The following is a 15,475-nucleotide window of genomic DNA, read 5'->3' on the forward strand; positions in this document are numbered from 1 at the left end:
GATTTTAATTTACTAATCATGTCTTCATAAGCAACATTAGCTAAACCGTTGTTGGGAAAGAGTAATTTTAGCTCTGAGAAAACAGCAGGACCGCTTAGGGTAATAAAATGGGCTTTCTTATTTTTGTCGTGAATACGACTTACTTTACTATGGGGCGCCTTTTCAAAATTTACCCTCTGAGAGAGTGATAAGTTTTTGATCGTGAATATCTCCTGTTATATCTAACGAATCAACTTAATTCTTGTTACATGAAATCGGAAATATGATCACAATTTTATGATAAAATATTCAGTTATGTGACATAATCTAAAATAGTTCAAAATTAAACTTTTCTGAAATATTTGGTATGAACGAGTATCAAAGAGGATAATTCATATGGCGCGTTTGCCTTTCTCGTATTTTGAAAGCTCATAGCTCAGTGATCTGTAGAAGGATTTATATAATCTAACTACCAATAGAATCGAAAATCTTCAACTTGAACGTATATTACAACAATATTGAAGTTTTTCAATAGTACACTATTGAAAAACCTGTTTGATTTAACCCATGACAGCACCAGCCAATCAGAACGCGAGATGTCTGCATCTATACAAGAGCATCCATATAAAAGTTGAATGGTTCACTTTTCCTACCATTTGCTGAGCAACTCTTCCCGAAACAAGACACACGACAGCAACATCGAGGACCTGTCGTCTCATTGTTTCCCGATATGAATACACGAGACACTGTTAGCACAATGACACCGAAAAAGGCAGCCAAAAAGTCCAGCAAGGCCCAATGCCGAAACAAGACACACACGAGAACCATCTCAGATCTCAATATTTCCTACCAAAAGATTCATCAAGATGGGAGTTAAAATAATTTGCACCGTCACTAACACATTCAATTACGAACGGCAATGCGAAAGTGATGATTTTGAACACATCTTTATACTAGTTTACAAATATGCCGTGTGAAACAGAGTTGCCACAGATCAATATGTATTTTTGTCGCGAGTACTTTAGTATGCGGCCGAAAACAAAAATTGTTAGAACAAATGTTTCCACTTGATTTGCGCATTCTACTTTCCAGGCGTATCAGAACTGGCTAAACTTAAAGCAATTCTAAATATTTCTTTATCACAGTGATGTGGTCATCCTGAAAAGGACGGGGTTTTCAACGGATGGCCAGCTGCAGATGGCGAGGGATGATTTTCGTTTTCGTTGTCATGGGCAGCGTTACCGGTCAACTCCAACACTTCGGCAACCAAGTACTCCATCACTGCCGCCAGATAGACCGATGCACCAGCACTAACACGCTCGACGTAGTTCCCCTTCCGAGACAAACGATGGATTCTGCCGCCAACTGGGCACTTCAGACCAGCACGGTTTGAGCGGGACTTTACCTTGCCCTTAATTGTTCCTCCACAATATGCTGTTAACAGCTCGACGACCCATTCAGAATTACTGGCTGCCGCTCTGCTAACTCTCTCTTTTATATCGTTTCACTGTTTCCCGTTCTGCGTATAGGAAAGGAATTCTAACAAAGGGGACGTCCTACCGTGCTACCACTAGCACGTATAAAAGTAAATGTGATGTGAGAAATAGCGTCATTTTAGTTAAAGCAGCTACTCTGTACGTACGAGACACCATCAGAACGATGGCTCCGAAAACAGGTAGAAAAGCAGATTTGTACCGTCCCTAACACATTCAATTACGAACGGCAATGCGAAAGCGAATGTGATGATGTTCAACACATCTTTATACTAGTATGGGGTCGTGTGAAAATATGCCATGCGAAACAGGGTTGCCATATATACAGGTTAATCTGTATTATTATTATTACTATCATTATTATTATTAGAATCACTCTTGCATACCGAAGATCGTAGATACATTTCAGACCAGGCCATTGCAATTGTCTCGTACTGAAATTTCGAGAAGAATCAAATATCTTCGAACTTCATAGCTTCAATAAAAATAAACTACAAATTTGTCGTACCTAGCTTCCTATATTAGCAAATTAAAAAGGAATTGTTTCAAGTTTGGAATATATAGTTGTAGAATAGTAGCTGTTTAATGTAACTAATCTGTACTTTAATGTAGGTGTATCGCTTCAAATTCTATTGAGCTTGAGCTTGAGCTTGAGCTTGAGCGACCACCCCTGGTTGCTACTCCGTTACATATCGGGATTAGCTGAAATTGTACAGGGAGTTTCTAGATGATCCGACCTGGGACTGGTAAATCATCCTTCAATGTACATCTTCTGGTAACGCAAGAATTCATTGATCAGTACCGGCGCCGGCCAGGCCCGAACGTAGATCGTCTAAGGAATGGGAAGGGATGTTAGTCTAACACTTTGTTGTTACTAGAGGCCGTATATACTACTGCACACTCCACAAGTGTCACGGGAGAAGGATATTTGTTAGTAAAAATTTCAGTATTGGTATTATTCGCGTGCGACTCAGTATGTTCCGGTTTCAAGATGCTCGGATGCACCACTAAACTCACTGACTTCCCGAGTGAACGTTTCAACAATATCCTATATTAAAGTCCCGGAAAGTCTTGATTCACAACTCTTATTCGAGGAAACTTAAGAAAAATTTGCAATACTATCGCGTAAAGAATAAAAACTTCCCTATTTTTTATAAAGGAAATTACGTGATACAAAATAAACGAGTGAATAGGATTTAGACAAAATAGTTGGTTTATTGCATTGTTTATTTGGAGCAGGGAAAGCCCGGTGGAGTTAGTTTCTGTCAAACTTGCGCTCCAACAGGCATAAAACCTCCTCATCTTTAGCATCAACAGATTACAATCATCCAAATAATACATTCTAAACAGTTCTTATAAAATCACTTTAAATCACCAAATAAAGGTCAACAGATTTCACGCGCGTCTTGATTCTGTATTATTTCCGCTTTATTATTTTAAATTTTTATTAAAATTATTAATTGGTTACATTGGTTGATCTGGGCAGCCGGCTGCCGAGAAAAATTATAATTTATTGTTTGAAATGATAATATCAAGTGTTTTTTTACTATGTATTCAAAATACCGATATATGTCATCTCTGTTATTAACTTTGTAATATCAACGGATTTGCGCAATAGTTGATTTTTATCATTCAATGAATAATCCTGAAAGACAATCAATAACATGGATAAGAAAACATTCCAAATAAAACTATTCTCCGAAGCTAGACGGAAATTGATAGGTTGAATGAAGAAATAATTTAGCAAAATAGAGTAATCAGAAGTGAAACATTGAAAATATCTGATAACTGAAAAGAAAAAGAAACTCCTGCAATTGTCGCCTTTTACGACATGGAAGCAGGAACCCAGTGAATCTATTCTTGGTTCATTTTTTTCCGCCGGATTCCACACGGCATCTAGGCTGGTACTGTCCGGAGAGAGCTAATAGGTTCTATCAATCTCCTAGTGGACCCCAGCCCTAATCTGTACTTTAATGTAGGTGTATCGCTTCAAATTCTATTAGTGAAAAAGAGGAAAGCTTGCACAATTCATACAATCAATCAACTAACTGGTATTCGGAAAAGTGATGGGAGCGTGTCAGTTTTTTCGTATTCACGACATCCAGTTATGTCTCTGACATTACTCACCCGCCTTTTTTTCATTTTTCACATCATTCATCAAAAAAAATCCAAGACGCTCAACCCACTCAGTAAAGGACGAACCCTTACGATAAGGTTCAATGGTAGCGGCCATATTAAACTGAGCCATACCCTAAACAATAGTGCTTATCACAAAAGATTCAAACAAAAGAAATAAAACAATTCGCTTACCAGAATATTCCTGTCTCACTCCTAAACCGTCAACAAAGCGATCTTAAGTGGAACTAGCGTGCAAAATTTTTCCACAAGCGTTTCCTTTTTAATTTTTGTCTTAATTCAAATCCACCAGTCAACTAGAATTTTCTATCCTGGTTGTCGATATGACAGCCAAACAAGCTGGAACAACGCTATCAAACTATTCCAAGGATGACAATAATCGACCTTAAATGAAACGAGAAAAAAAACTCCGACAAAGAAAATCAGATGTAATTATACTTATTATTTTTTTTTTGCATTTTAATCCTTCAGTGTATACTCACGCTCACCGTAGCGATGGCTACCGCTCAGAACAATTATCCGAACCGCGTGCAAAATGGCGTATCATGCAGTCCGCCGTCTTCTGCAGTGAGAAAAATTATAAAATTCACGCACAATTTTCTTAGCGCTCTTCCTGAACACCGGAATTGGTAACGCTCCAATAATGTTGAATAAATTCGTTTACAAAATTGCCTCAAAACTATAGGCACCGTCAGTATAATATATATATTTTTTAATTGTTCTAGACCGTCCACCACCGCTGGTCACTTTTCACTAGTCGCCAGTTATAATGATCGGAGAAATAAAAAGTAGCTGTTCACTGTTAGGCTGTTCAAATACAAGAGAGCCAGCTTTCAGGCTTTATTTAGTGTCAGACCTGAATCAGTCAACATAATCGATAAAAGATCGATATGATCATTCGTTAAGATACACACAAAACTCAAGATACAACAGAAGTCACATGAGCGTTGTCGTTTCCTATCAAGATACGAGGAAGGGCGCAATTATAGTCTTCGATCGGCAGACCCTTTAGATAGGGGAAAGTTTCTGCTAGCTTCGCATATCGAAGTGTTTGTCGTGGGAGATCCAATTTACTGACGGTTCGTACATCCGACAAAGAGTATCTGATGTCCCCCTTATTGCCAGTGATTTCCAATGCGACTCGTTGAGAACTAGCTTTCGATCTCTTCACGTTGGCTGTCCACTGTAAACATAACGGCTGTGGATCTCCGGTTTCGTCCAACTGTTTCAATACATCTTCATTTCAGTGTTCTCTCTGATCCGTCATCCAAAAAGGCGTAAACCGACATGGATCGGTTATTTCCGTGTAAAGTTACGGGAATGATGCGAAATATGCCTTGGAACCGCTTGACTCGTCTTCCACAGATTCTCGCTGGTGCTGACCCTTCGACAGCATGCTATGATCAATTTTCCTGGCGGAGTCTGGCTTAGGAACACTTGTTTCATTCTGTGAGTACAGCAATGGGTGATGCCGCCGGTGACATTCGTTGATATCGCAATACTAACGACTCTTGCATGGGCGCTTTCCATGAGCCCCTAAACACAGTCGGCACAGGTCTAAATGCTATATTATCTTCCAGCGTTCATCAACCGTTTCCTGTTCGAATTCAGGACATTCCTTCACCCGATGATCCGGGTTTTTACAAATCATGCACGTTGGAATATTAAAGGATGTCGAATTATAATCGGTTGCACTTTTCTCATCCATCCCGACCTCGTGCTCCATCACGTCTGCACCGCAAAAGTTTTTATCCTTCCCGGCACTCTCTTTTGTCAACCGTTGCTGTTGTTGCGTTCTCAGATCGTATTGCAGAGTTACGTCAGCTGCGGCCCGCACTAAGGTCTGCATGTATTGCGAAAACGCGCGAAGATTTACTACTCTACAGCGCTGCTTATATAATGACCAATCCAGCTTCATTTGCACCGGAAGTTTCTCTACCAACTCGAATAACAACATCGGATTGTTGAGATGTGCTTCATGTCCTCCAGCCTACAAATGATCACTAAATTGCTGAACTGTAATACCGAATCCGATCAAAGTGTCCAGTTTATCCTGCTTTGGCGCCGTGGTTCCCCGAATCTTCTGCAACAATGCATGAATCAACAACTCTGGCCTACCATATAGCATTTCTAGCGTGTCTAGAACATACGGAACACCCGTAGGCAGCAACAAACGACTTCTCACTGACTCAAGAGTGGGTCCCTTCAGACATCGTTGCAATCTTGCCAAATTCTCTGCGTCTGAAAAGCCACACGTACGTGTAGAGTTTACGTATGAACTAGCAAACAACGGCCAGTCTTCTGGGTTTCCTGAAAATGTTGGTAACTCTTTAGCCATCACATGCCTTGCAGCCAGTTGTTGTGGTGTTGGTCCCAGATATGTCTGCTCGCCTTCACATGAATCTTGTTCGTCTTGAGCCTGGAAATCGTTGACCGCTGATTGTTCTTGCCAAACGGATCTGCCTGAAGATCCATACTGGTTCAAGTTCACAGAAGGAAACGATTGATCAGCATCGAACCGCGATAGCATTGGCACTTGACCTGTTCCTTGACCGACACAACTGCGATCGACTCCAGATAGTTGTAAAACATTTGAAAGCCCGAAATAAGGATTTCTAACACGCGAATCAACAATCGAGTTGCCGACAGGAGGCCGACGCAAATGTATTGCAGCTCGTTGTTGTGGTGTCTGCTCGCCTCCACCTGAATCTTGTTCGTCTTGTGCCTGGGAATCGTTGACCGGTGATTGTTCTTGCATAAACGATCTTCCCGGAGATCCATACTCGTTCAAGTTCACAGAAGGAAACGATTGATCAGCACTGAACCGCGATAACACTGGCACTTGAACTGTTCCTTGGTCTAAACAACTGCGATTGACTCCAGATATTTGCGTAACATTTGAAAGACCGAAATGAGGATGTCTAACACGCGAATCAACAATTGAGTTGCCTACAGGAGGCTGACGGAAATTGGAGCATGCACGTAAATTATCTCGCTGTTGGGACACTACTCGGGTGATAACAGTGCTAGGTCCCGGTAGAGCGGGGACAGTCGGCGAAACAGTCGACTTGTTCTTATCGGATGGGGGTACAATATTGGTTTCTACTCTACCGATAGTCTCTCCTAACGTAGGTTTTAAAGCTTGCTGCCCTATCGAGATATCTGCTAACGCCTGTTCTAGAATACCTGCGATAATGCTAGCTGGTTGTAGTGTGCCGTCCTGCTTACCACGTATTATAGTCAATGTCGTTGCTTCTTCATTATTTGAGACAGTAGCCGAAGCCGTTTGCTTCGGAGCCCCCATCGTTGAGTTACCTGCATTCCATTGTTGCACCTTACTAATAGAACTCTGGGCTGAAGTAATGCTCCGGTCGTCTTCATCGTCCTCACCTTCCAGGTCTATAACCTCTCGTAGACGAAATGACTCGTCAATTATCTCCTCCTCTAACTGAAGTTTACGCTACTCAAACTCCGCTTCCTTTTGCTGCTTCTCTTGCTCCATTCTTCGCGCATATTCTCGTCTTTCAAGCTCGATGCGCTTCATCTTCAAAGCTTTTAGTGCTTCCAGACGTTCGAGTTGCAAGCGAGCTTTCTTTGTTCTTACACTATTTGATGATGATGTAGATCCTGCTTGGCTAGTAGCAGGGTTTGGATGAATGAAGCAGTGAAGATGAATATACATGCTTCACGGTGTATGATATTCATGAATATACCTGCTTTATGAACCATGTCGCTTTTGAGGAAGCGTGAGCCTTGTTGCTTTATTGAAGTGGCTGTCCATGCACGAGAATAGAAGAGAGCGAACAATATTCACCCCTACTACTGTTTCTCCTTCTCTCGGTAAGAGAGAAGCACTAGCCCCATAATTCACTGCAAGCAAATTAGCTTCACGGTGCAAGATAGTGATGAAGATTATATATTCAGTTTTCGCTAGCAGACTGATGACTGGCTCTTAACTGTCGCATGTTTCTTCGAGGTACGAACGCGATTCACATTTGTTTATACAGAATTACACATACAGGTGTGCACTGCCACCGCTCGAGCGTTTATTAGAGTGAAGGTTTTGCTGTAATGGTAACATGTGTTTCTTACAGCTCTCGAAGCTCATTGCAATTGAAAAAATGTTCAACGCGGAATACTGATTAAAAGACTTATTTTTCATCCTACTGGTTGATTACCTATCATGCATTACTACGATTAAACCCAATTAAACACTATTCAGCAGGAATTTGATTAACACAAGTAACAAGAGTTCAGGAGCTAGTTTCTCTCTAACAGCCAGCAAACGAAGCGTTTGTTTGTTTGCAGTATTTGGTGAGATCACCAGATCGCCATTGCGAATTGGTTCGCTCCTGTTACTTCTGTTTATAATATTCAAGTATAACTAAGAATTCTTACCCTCTACTAACTTGACACGAGTTGAATAAGTGATATGCAACAGTTTTCGTGGCATAAAGTCATCATTAACAGCGTTCGCGTCGGAGAGCCAGTCATCAGCCTGTTAGCGAAAACTGAGTATATAATCTTCATCACTTACTAGCCCCGTGAAGATCGTTAGCTTGCAATGAAGTGTTTGTGAGAAGAACGACGTTCAGGACCACGAGAGAGCAAACTATATTCACGGCTACTGTGCTTCATGAAGACTCTAATACCAGCACACTATACCATCTGTGCATATGTGGAATATATTTGCTTCCACTAGCGTTTTGTTTGTGTGGTTCTTTTTGGCTGGAAAGGCGTCCTCTTTGTGAGCGGTGGAATTGTTCGCTCACAATGCAATGGAAACTATATATTCATTCACCGGTGAATGAATATTCCAAACCCTGGCTAGTAGCCTTGGCTGGAACAACATCCTGCAGAATTTCTGCCGATGGTCTCTGACAACTTGGACATGTGAACGGTCTGTCTGGTTCAGCAATGCTTTCGTTCACACCCACGCATGCGTAATGCCACCACGAACTTTAATGACAATAGCTTACCATCTGGTCCGTGTCTGGTTCGTTGCAACTCTTGCAGTGCGTGTCCGTGCTAAGATTACCACTGTTCGACATTATTACCAATTATGTAGAATCAATCTTTTAGAATGTTGGGAAAGATTTTTCGGAGTCTTTTCAGCATTAATGCCAACGGTGTTGGAGTTCAAGACGCTAAAAGCTATTTAATTTCATTACCTCAATATCCTTGCATTACATTTTTTTACTTACATTGATCTTCCTTAATTTTTCCTTTCTCCCAACTTCTTTCTGCGGTAAGTGTATATTTTTGCTCTGTTATTCTAGGTGCAGCACCCTACTTTTTGAGAATCGTACGATGCAATCGGCGATCAGATTACAGATGGTAAGTATTCCGTTTTAAATTTAACGCTACGGAAACAGCTTTTTGTATCGTTTCACCGTGTCTTCTAACGCCAATTATTTCTTCCTTTGTTTTCGTATATTGATGACAACTAAAAATAACATTATTTTTTCCCCTTTGCGAATGACAACGGGATGTAGTGGTTTGTTTCCGTTACACCGTTTGCTTACACCGTACGTAAGGGTTTGGTACAGTACGCTGCAACACATGGTGTCCTCCAGAGAGAAGCAACTCAACAGTAACAGATTCTCACAAAATTGATGAGAATCTTAACAGAATAGCTGTTTCCAAGCTATCAAGTAGAATCCGACGGACGGTCGGCAAACTAAGTTTCCAACGGATAGTTGGAAAATTACCGGCTAGACAAGGCTGGTGCAAACCAAATCGGCAACGGAGCTGGTGAACCGACGGGCTGTCAGAAGTTTTACCAGTCAGTTTAGAAAATTACCGGCTCAACAAGGCTGGTGACCAACCGGCACAGACGCTCAGCGTTGCCTGGTTGCCAGATTTGTCTGGAAAATGCCAGATTTTTCTCGTTTCGCCAGACACTCAAACTAACCAGATCTTTTGCCAGATTTTCCAAATTTTCCCAGATTTTCCTAGATTTTGTCAGATCTCGCTTGATCTTTACGGTTTTGGCCTCAATACGATAGATGAGGAGACCTTTTTTTCTTCTTTTTTGCTCACTGAAAATGAAGTCTGGCAAAAATTTCCTTGTATATAGTAGACCCAGACAAATCCAGATAAATTTTTGAGTTTTGACAGATTTTTGAAAAAATAACCTGGCAACTCTGTATACGCTGGTGATTGAATCCGACGGACGGTCGGCAACCTAAATTCTCCAACAGATAGTTGGAAAATTACCGGCTCAACAAGGCTGGTGATCAACCGGCACAGACGTTGGTGATTGAATTCGACGGACTTTCGGCAACCTACACCCTCCAATGGACAGTTGGAAAATTACCGGCTCAACAAGGCTGGTGAACTACCGGCGCAGACGCTGGTGATTGAATCCGACGGACTGTCGGCAATCTAAACTCTCCAACGGACAGTTGGAAAACCGGCTCAACAAGGCTGGTGCAAACCCAACCGGCAGCGGAGCAGAAATTTTATTCGACGGACGGTTGGATCAAAGTCACATCTCTGGAAATAAGGCAAGTAAATGGATACTTTTTTATATAAGAAAAACAAAAATGGTCACTGTCCACTTTGCGACAAATCAGATAATGAAGATGCAATGGTGTGTTGCGATGAGTGCGATTGTTGGTTACACCAACGATGCGTAATTCTCGAGAATTTACCAAAAAAACGAATGAAATGTTCAAAGCACAACGACATGCAATTTCTGAGATACTCAGTTCATTCAAAAATGAATTCATTCTACCGGGTCCATCTGGTGTGAGTGATTCAAACAGAGGAGTGGATTCTTCTGAAAAATTAATAAAAATCATAGCGAGACAATCTATGATGGAACTGCCGTACTTTGATGGGTCATATAAAGTATGGCCTAAATTTAAAACCACCTTCGAAGAAACTACAAAGGAAGGTGAGTTTTCGGATCTAGAAAATCTTTATAGACTCCAAAAATATTTAAAAGGGGATGCCCTAAAATTAGTTGATCCTTTGTTGTTAGATCGACGAAACGTTCCAAAAATAATGGAAGTTTTAAAACAACAACTTGGTAGTGTTCGCCAAATTTATGAAGGGTTACTGAAAGACGTGCTTACAATTAAAAGTCCGACTTTCGACATCCCCAAAACAAAGATCGACTTTATTACAGCAGTCGAAAACCTGGTAACAAATATTAAAGCTATATATCAAATTGATTATCTTAAGGATCAAAGACTGATCAAAGATTTATCAGCCAAACTTCCTACCAATCTTCATCAACAATGGTTGAAGCATGAAATTGATAGGGAGGATGATTCTGTCTATAGTCCACCCACCTTAGAAATATTCTGTAATTGGCTGATTCCACATAAAAGGCTTGCGACGATGTTGCAATATAAAAAAGAGAAAAAACAATAAACCCCAAAACTAAAGAACGTGTATTCGCTCAATTAGATGGTAAATTTAACAACAAACAAAAAAGATATAAATGTTTTACTTTTGATCTGAATCACAAAACTACGGAATGTTCGGTCTTTAAGAAGATGAGCGTTAAAGATCGAAAGGAAATTTAAAAAAAATTTGTTTCGGTTGCTGCAATTTTTTCAATCACTTTAAGAAAGATTGTAAATTTTCTCGGCAATGCAATATCGGAAATTGTAAACAGAATCATCATCCCGCATTGCATGAAAACTTTAAACAAATTTCAAACAAGGATAATAATACTCCAAATATCAACAATCAGATTAATCATCATAATAAAATAGATAATGAAGTTTATTATCAAATACGACCAGTTACGTTAAGAAACGGAAAATCAAGAACTAAAATTCTTGAATCGTTTGACTTGGGATCATCTATAAGTTTACTATTGAAGGAAGTCAAAAACGATATTGATTTGGCGGGTAAAAAAAGGCCATTTGTCACTTACTTAGACAAATGGTGAAATACAAGAGGATGAAGAAAGTGAAGAGGTCTCGGTGCGTATAACCGGATCTAGCAATCGATCCTACATGTTAAGAAATGTACGGACAATAGAGAAGATGTGTTTACCGTCTCAATCGATTAATATTGCAGACTTAAAGAAACGGTATCTTTATTTATCCGACTTGGAGTTGGAAGGATATAAAGATGGCAAACCAAAAATACTACTTGGTTTACCTCATGCTTACATGATTCAGAGTTTTGAATCTAAATCTGGCAGATTTAACGAACCTATTGCCAATAAAACAAGACTAGGGTGGGTATTGTATGGAAGAAAAACAGGCGAACCAAGTAATACCCATACCGTAGCCGTGCATCAAGAATTGAATAAAGAGGAAACCTCTATAGCAAAAATGATGCATAATTATTTTTCTATTGAAAATATGGGGGCAAAATTTACAAATAAACCGCTTGTATCGAAACATGAAGAAAGAGCACTAAGTATTATGGAAAATACTAGTTATGAAAGTGGCCAGTATGAGACCAGGCTTTTATGGAAGGAAGATGAAGTAGAAGCAAAAAAATACAAACAGTTTGTAGAGCTAAGAATTAGTGAAATATTAGACAGTACAACCGTGTACCAGTGGCGATGGGTTGATACAAAAAATAACCCGGCTGATGGAGCAACTAAGTTCATAAGGTTCAATTCTAAATGGAAGGATAAACCGATATTTCTGAAAAGTGATGAATTATCTTGACCTAATTCGAGTATAAGATTAGCTACCACCGAAGAACTGAAACCTATACAAACATTACAAAAGGTTGAAATACCTAAATTTAGAAACATTAACATTGACTGGTGTTCAGACTGGAGAAGATTGAAAAGGTCAATTTGTTTAGCATTGAATTAATTAGATCGGCTCTATTAAAAAATAAAGGCATGATCCACACACAAATTATTTATCAAAGGAGAAATTTGATGAAGCAGAAATACTTCTTATAAGAAAGGCACAATGGGAATCGTTTCCATCAGAAATGTCTAAATGGTATCTATATCTTCAGATAAGTGAAAAAAGTTCGCCTAAAAATCTAACGCCCTTTATGGATGATAATGGCATTATGCGATGTAAATGACGTATAGGAAATGCGGAAGCATGTTCATATACGGCAAAACAGTTCCACTGCAACTATCGGGCTAATCGGACGCTAGTTCGTGTTTCTCCAGTGGTGTGGTGAATTGTTTTATTCCGCTTTCAAGGTCATTCCGTATTCTATTGTCGGCATCAGTGCGGTCGAGTGATAGTTCGAATTAATCCGTCCTCAAGGTCGATTATGAGGTGTGTAAAGAAGCACTGTGTGGTACTGTTAGCCAGCGCCCGCTGGGCGCTCCCGCTATACACTAAGGTCTCTTTTAACACGGTATTTTTTCGCACGGTTTTTTATACACGGCTTTTTTACACGGATTCCGGAATTAACACGGTTTTTATTTGCGCGGTTTTCGCAATTAACACGGTTTCTGATGAGAGTTTAAAAAGCATTATCATTTGTTTTTTGAGAAAAATTTAGGGGGAACAGGTTGTCTGTAAGAAAACGATTTTGAGAGCTAATTTGAAATTTAACTACAATCATTCACCTAGCAATTCACGAGATCATTGACCGTCGTTCCATAAAATGAATTATCAGTCTTCAGGTTTTGAATCCCTGTCGTAAATTACTTCCGCTCAGTTGTGGTGTATGATGTCAGCATCTTCATTGATATAATCGAGAATTTCGTAGGGTTGAAGAAATAGTCGGGTTTACTATTCTGTTCAACTCTTCATCCCCATTTGAATGATATAGCTCTAGTAGTATTAGGGGCCGTCCATAAAAGACGTGACGCCGCAAGGGGGGGGGGGGGGTGTTTCATAAACAGGGGGAGGGGGGAAGGCTTTTGGAATGTGACGTCCAATATTTTCAATGGGCGCATTTTTGAAATACCTAATTATATTACTGCTTTGCCCTATTTCCTGAAAAAATCTCCATAATAAACGTTTACATTCTATAGGAAAACGTGTATTTGTTGATGTAAAAGCTTCTTCTTGTAAATTCGGAAATGAGTGATGCAGGAAATCATTTCTGTTGTGATCAGCAAAAGTGCACGGAGGAGCGAGTAAATTAGCGAAATTAATGAATTTTGCCAAATATGAGTAAAAAAAAAAGATGCCTTCAAACGGTTTAACTTAAGTTATGCACTGACAATTTTTTCAGTAATTTGATTTCTAGCATTGATAATAATATATCATAAGAATTTCTCTTATCTGATTCTGATGCAGTTTATTCAATTGTACGCCATTTGAAAAAGGGCGGGAGATCAACGATTTCAGACGTAGATCATGTCATGTCTTATCTTGATCATATGTGATTTTCCTCCACCAACATTAAAGCTTATCGAATCATCCAATGATTGAACTTACATAAATCAAGAATCATTTAAGCTCAAAATCACTACCCATTGTGTGACGGAAGATCAGTACCGATATTGATCGATGTGATTTAAATTTCAACTGATAATGAAAAGATTCTCCGGCAGTGATCTCGTTTTGATGAGGTTTTGGTCTTTATTTTCTCAGCCCTGTATGCTACACTAAGGAAATATTATTCTTTACCTAAAACAACAATATATCTATATCGATTTTTCCCTCATATTTGTATGGTTTGTCATACATATTGAGAATGTATTGAGATGAATTTTATTTATTTTGAATTCGTGACATGTGACATAGGGGGGGGGGGGGGGTTTCTCTGCTTCTGTGACAATTTTGACAAAGGGGGGAGGGGGAGTAAAAAATCGTCAAAAAAGTGTGACGTATTTTATGGACAGCCCCTTATGATTTACGCCGATGAAACGAGTTACTTCAGCATGACACATAGTAATACCTTTTCTAATTTGATCCATATTCATCTCTATGAATTCTTCCCCTTTAATTCTGTCGCAACGTGCATAGATATAGATCTTCATCCAATACCCATGTCTTCCTACTCAGTTTTGTTGAAAATGACTATCAAGATCGTTAGGGTTTACAATACATCGCAACTTCGGAATTGAAAAGAATTTATTCTCAAGCTTTATTTGCAGTGAAAGTATTTATGGGTGGTATTATCAGCACTTCTTTAGTCGAACGTTCTAAATTGTACGTATTATCGTTCTTTTGAAAACCGAATTCATTAAACAGAAGGCATTAGCCATTTAGATTAATTTGCTTATCGTACAACGTGTTTCCTGAGTGTTCTAATTTTACTATTTTTACCTACAGCTGTTAGCGGAATATATTCAATAGTTGCACTATTTATGTACCATTTAATTCCACTATTTCACTGTCACGTTATTACGCTTTCACAAAGTCACTATACTTTAATGAAGCATAACAAACGTTACAATACAGATACGCGTATTTCGGAATGTTATTTACATCCTTCTTCAGTGTATCGGTTTTATAAGTTTGTTCTAATTTTAATTTGTCATCCAATGTGTTTTATCAAGTATGACTAGACCTACTTGATATTGATATTGTTTTTATTGTGAAAAAACAGTTACATTTTATCAAAAACAAAACAAATACTCAAATTTACGGTTTTTGGAATTATTACGTCAAACTTTCCACTTGTTTTTTTTTTTGCACGATTTCCGCAATTAACACGGTTTTATTTTACACGGATTTTTTTAAACACGGTACGTAGCCCCCGTGTAAAAAGAGACCTTAGTGTATTGTCAACAAATACATTGAACAATGTATAGTGAAAAAACGTGCAAGGTTCCATTGTACAGTACAGAAAGCGACTGCAAAAAGGTGCTTTTTCCTCTAGGAGGTTTTTTGCACATTATTGATAAGGAATATTCGCCGATTGCCTTGGACCGAGCCTTGTCGGCCGTTCACCCTTTGAGAGCTAAAGTTAAGTATTTTTTTCTTTTTTTTCTGTTGTTCAACACCACTACATTTGTC

The sequence above is a fragment of the Malaya genurostris genome, chromosome 3 (assembly GCF_030247185.1).
Source record: "Malaya genurostris strain Urasoe2022 chromosome 3, Malgen_1.1, whole genome shotgun sequence".
Classification (NCBI taxonomy): domain Eukaryota; kingdom Metazoa; phylum Arthropoda; class Insecta; order Diptera; family Culicidae; genus Malaya; species Malaya genurostris.